The following is a 6,000-nucleotide window of genomic DNA, read 5'->3' as shown; positions in this document are numbered from 1 at the left end:
GAGAGGAAATAATGATAAAATAACTAATTTAATTTATTAATTATATTACCTTTAAATGATGATCAATTCATAAAATAATTCATAATTTTGCACATTAGTTAAATTCGATAAGAATTCTTTGTAAAACTTTTGTGAAAATCACAACAATACATCAACAAATAATTTGAAATATTTAATTATCATTATTGAGAATGAAGAAAAAATTGATTAATCAGTTAAGCACTTTGTAAAATTTTACAAAAAAAATCTCTTATCATGATCACTATAATTGTATGCAAATTAGTAGCAGTTTGTTTAACATAATGTTTAATTAGTTAAATAATTAATTGCAAATGTTAGCAATAACTTTTCACATCATCAAAATGATGTCAAATTATAATTTTGCTATGATAATTAAACGCCAGAATTTCTTGCATTTGCTATTTAAGGTCTTATTGCTACGGTTTGTTATTTGAAGGCTATTTATACATGACACTTTCACATTTTGCTTCGAAAAATAGCTCATTTCGCTCATTAACTTCTCTCAAATATTCATTATCTCTTTGCTGTAAATATTTAAATGACGAAAATTCATTATCATATATACTCAACTTGTCATAAGGCAAAAGGCGGTTGTTTACGAGAAAGGATATCTCCTCAACTTGATCATTTCCTTAATACCTTATTAAGATTACTATGTAAATTTTTTCATTGATTTATCGCTCTCTCTCTCTTCCTCCTTTTTTTTTTCTCTCTCTCTCTTTTTCCTTCCGTAATTTTCAAATAATATTAATGTACTTCATTATTAATTAAATTGAAATTAAATTTAATGAGAATGATATATGAAATGTTTACCTTTTCAGAAATTACCTTTAACGAATAACATCTATTTTAAGTTAATATTAACTTTTTCTATTTCTTGCATTACAATATCATTCTAAACATACACATATAATTTTTTTTTCCTTAATTTAAATTATATTTCTTATTTCTTTTTCTTTATTTAAAATATTTTTGGTGGCTTTTTATCACATAAAGAATATTATCTTTCTTTCTCCTCTTTTTTTTATTTATTTAAAAAATATCATTGAAAGAAAATGGATTTAAAAATTATCCATTATCCTTTTTTAAATTTTTACCATTAAAAAAAAAAAGGAAAAATAAAAATATTTATTTTCATTTTTTTTTTTTTTTTTCATAAAATCAAATACAATTAACATTTATACACATAAAATTTTTCAGCAAAAGCATTCATTCAAAGGATTTGCAATTTAAAAATTATTTTGTTAAAAATAGTTGCAAATATATATAAGTTAGTATAATTATTAAAGTGCTCATAATTTATGAAAAAAAGTTTTATAAGTATGATAAGTTAATATTAATTAAGTATTATTATTTGATAAAATGAATTGAATATAGTATTATTGTGAGAATAATTAATATTTTATTCTAAAATAGTATTATTCTATCATTAAATTAAAACAATTGATGAATACATTTAACATTATCTATTTTTTCACTTTTTTTTTACATTATTAATTAAAATGTTTAAAAATTTTTTTTAAAAAAAAATACATCTATACATTTTTCAAATTAGTCAAATAACTATTAAAGTTAAAGTAAACAAATTCAAAAAAAAAATAAAATTAAATTAAAAATTAGCTTTACATAACTTTCTTTTTACTATTTGATGCATTTTAATGTATTAATATAATTAAATGTTGTTTGAGCGTTTAACTTTTGAATAAACAAATTCACTAATTCCAATTTAATTACATTATATTGCATAATTTCATGCAAATTACTGAATTACTAATTAGAAACTAATTTTTGTTTTAAACTAGTTGATTTGCATAAAATTGCAGTTGAATTAATAAATTAATGCTACAAAATTGCTGAAAATTAAATAATTAATATCGGAAATGATTAAAATGATATTATTTTCTTGTAAGTTATTCATTTTCATGTTTAACTTTTTCAATTTATGATTTATAATATTATTCCAAAGCTTTTTTTTTTAAAAAAAAATTCACTCTTTAATGAGCTGAATGTAAATGGAAAAAAAATTTTTAATATTACTCTTGGATTAAACAATTTTTTTTCTATTATCAATTTAGTATTTAATTGATAATATTCAAAATTATTTAATTTTCTGAAAGACATTTATTTATTCAAAAATAATTTTGAATTATTTGATAGAATGAAGCGAAAATTGTTGTATCCATGCATCGATTGGTTGATGATTATAATTTATTGATTTGATCTTTATGAAATTGAGCATAACAAGTTTTATCATTTTATAATTTAAAATTTATTACATTGCAGAAGGTATGAGAATTGTAATAATAATATAAAAATTTTGAGCTATCAGAAAAAATTGATTTTAGTCCAATCAGTGACTAAATTTATTCATCGTAAAATGCAATTTGTTTTTTCTTCCACTTTTTTTTTTTTTTTGAAACTTACTGATACTAATATTAAAAGTAAACGATTAATTAAGTACTTATGCACAATCATTTGCGAAGATGAAAAACTTTTTTTATTATTTTTTTTTTAACATTTATGAAAAGCATTAAAATTCTTTTTTTATTTTAATTTTTATCAAAATTTTATAATTTTTTTCCAGTTAACTTTAAATTTTCAATTTATAAAAAATTTTACTTTTAATCATTGATTTTTACAAATAAGTGATTTTATGGCATTAATTTTATCCCTGAATAACACTTATCACTACTGATACTATTATCATTGATATCATTACTTAGATGTATTATTATTCATAGCCTAGCTATTTTTAGAATCACTCTCCATAATTGTTGTCTAGAATTGAGCATTCAGAAATTTATTTTTCTAATTTAGATGACCACTTCTACAGGACTATTCTATGGCTATTTTATTTTATTTTATTTATTTTTTTTTTTTTCAATCATCTCTTCATCATCATCAAATTACCAACCATTAATTTATTATTGTTGCAATAATGATAAATAAAGTCATATTCATCTCATTCTTGTTAACATTATCATCAGCACTTATCACTATTGATATTATTATCAGTGAGATTATCATTATTCGATTAGATGCTTTGTGCTGAATTTGATCTTTTTTAATTGCGCTTATCAGTTTAGTTATAAATGTTATTACTATAAATAGCATGATCATAGATCACAAAATTTAGGTGAAATTTAGATGAAAAATAAATAATTGTTGTTGTTAACCATTTCAAACTTGATAAACGAAATAGAATGAATTAGTTTTAGTGTAATTTTTTACTTTCTTTTTTTTTCTCTCTCTCTCTCTCTCTCCCTCATATAATTCGAATTTCATTTTTTTTTTTTTTTTTTTTGATTGATTACTGTTTTTCATATTATCAATTGCAATTTTAGAATTCTGAAATGTTATTATAGAGTGATGAAAATATAAAAAATAAAAAAAACCTTAACCCTTACAACAATAATCTTTCATCATTCTCCACCAATCAATACTGCACTGTTTGTTAGATGAAAATTTTCATTAAATTCAAATTTTGAAAATAAAGTTAATAATCGAAATTTTGATATGTTTTTTTCGTAATTTGCTAAAACTTCCAAACATCGATATTTTTCAAATTCTTTATTATTGCTATAAAGCATTGAGAAAAAAAAAAAATTTTGTCTTTAAGCAAATCCCTAAAGGTTTAGTTTATTTTAAGTTAAGCAAAAAAAAAAGTGGAAGAATAGACGAATTGAAAGTTGCATTTAAGCAAACAAAAAAAAATATATGTATATTCTTTAGTTGTAAGTTGAAAATTTCATTTAAAATAGTAGACAATTTTTAAATCAAAGAAATTTTTTCTTTCAATTTCATTTTTTCAAAAGTATATTGACAAAATTTTGTAACTTTAAAACAACATTTGTGCATCTTTTTTTCTCTTTCATCTTCTTCTCTTTCCTCAATATTTACTTCAAAGAAATCCGGAAATACGGAAAGAATTTTAAATAAGCTATAAATTAAAAGAATCAGGTAAGAAAAAGATTTAAAAAAAAAATCATATAAAATTTAGGTTTAAAAAAGTGATAAGTTCATTTAAATGAACTGTGAAAAATAAATTGTTGATAAAGAAGGAATGAAAAAAAAAAAAAAAAAATTTTATTCTAATTTCAAAAACCACAAGCAATTAATTCATCGTATTTATATTTCTCTCTCTCTCCCTCTCTGTCTTTCTCTCCCTTTCAGTAAATATTGTTTAAAAATATGTTTGAACTAATCTTTCTTCGTTTTCTTTTTTTTTTTAAAAAAAAAAAAAAAACTAATAGAGTTTTATCTCTTTACGAAACAACAAAGTATCTGTCTGCATTTTTGACTACTCAAATTTTTCATTTCCTAATACTATCACCTAAATTTGTCCCTCTCTCTCTGCCCCTCTCTCTCTCTCTCTCAGGTATTTATCATTTCTTTCTTCTTTTTCTTTCTATCTTCTCATTCCTTTCATCTTTCCTCATTCTATCAGTATTTTCAAAAATTTTTGATAAATTTGATAGCTTTCAATAAATTCAAATGATTAACTGATAACAGACAATTGCACTATATTCTTTTGTTTCTGATTAAAAATACAGAATTAAATCAAAAATTATTTACAAAGATTAATGAATGAAATATATTTATTCAAAGTGATTCATTTATCAAACAACAAAATGAGTTGATTGATCGAGTAAGAATTGATTGAATCAAAACCCATTTATGATCTATGATATAAAATTGTTCAAGTAAATTTGATAAACAAGAAATGATTATGCTGAAAATTAAATTTTATAAAATAATTTGCCATTAATAATATTAATTATCACTCAAAAAACTAAACAAAAATATATATCATTCAAATAATACAAATTCAGAAGGATAAATTGAAACAAAATGCTTATCAATATTTGTCAAATTTTCCCATTATCTTATCATATCAGTAAATTACTCTTTTCATGGTATCATATCACATCTTATCATACCATATCAATTTAGCACAAAATTATCAATTAATCATTGATTATATGCACCAATCAAACTTTTCATCTTTTATTAATTAATAAAATTCATTTAATTTTAACAAATATGAATATATTTCATGTATTTCACTACAAAATATTCATTTGTTTAATACTTGTTTAGATTGATAGCTTCAAAATATCGGAAGTGAAAATTCATTTTTTGAAAGGTTAATTGTAAGTCACGTGAAAGTGCGCAGTAAACTTTACAAGTTAATCTATCAAACGTTTCAAAAAAAGAATGAAAAAATTTCAGCAAAAAAAAATGGTTTTAAAAAGCTGAATTTTTTTGCTTACCAACTTCATTTCATTTTAGCTTCATTCATCTCTACCCACTTCTTTACGATCAGTCATGGTTGATCAATTTACTGATACTACTGATAACTATCATTGTGATATTTAATTATCATTGCCTTTAAGTTATTTTTTACATTATTATCATTATTTGAAGCTGTGGTCCAATTATTGTAAAATGAAATTTATTTCATTTAATTAAATCATATTATAATGGAATAACAAATTAGCAAATATTATTACAAAATGATTTGATCAGATAATCAAATTAATTAAATTTTATTTCATTAAATTTTTACTATTTTATATGTCTTTTTTTTGAATATAAATTTTTTAAATTTGAAATAAATTATAAATGTTAAAGTCATTGACAAAAAAGAAGAAAAAAAAATAATAATAACAATTGGTTACAAGATTAACTGATGTTATTTTATTAGGAATTTGTTTATTCATTTTCATTAAATCATATATATGATTTTGTTTTAAAAAAATTTTTCATCAATAGATTTCATAGCATATTTTATTTCACTTTTTTTTTTTTGAAATTTTAATATGTTCTAATGAAAGAAACTTATCCGTTAGATCATATCCATTAAATTGTTCGACATTGTTAAAAATTTGTTTAATGAAGCAAGAAATTGAAAATGTAATGAAGCTTAAATTATTGCGTGAGAAAAATTTTTTTTAAAAAAAAAAAAACTTTTTCTTT

General features: G+C 20.9%; 1 gene across 1 annotated transcript; it reads left to right on the top strand.

The window, feature by feature from the left end:
* The first annotated feature begins 5,158 nt into the window (after positions 1–5,158).
* Positions 5,159–5,224, top strand: Bm16753. The gene has a single exon (XR_006228079.1). The product of XR_006228079.1 is annotated as a pre-microRNA Bm16753 (primary transcript).
* The last annotated feature ends 776 nt before the right edge of the window (positions 5,225–6,000 follow it).

This window comes from Brugia malayi (assembly GCF_000002995.4).
Source record: "Brugia malayi strain FR3 genome assembly, contig: Bm_v4_Chr1_scaffold_001, whole genome shotgun sequence".
In the NCBI taxonomy this organism is placed as follows: domain Eukaryota; kingdom Metazoa; phylum Nematoda; class Chromadorea; order Rhabditida; family Onchocercidae; genus Brugia; species Brugia malayi.
Note: the sequence above shows the minus strand (reverse complement) of the source record. Positions and strands in the feature narration are given on the sequence as shown.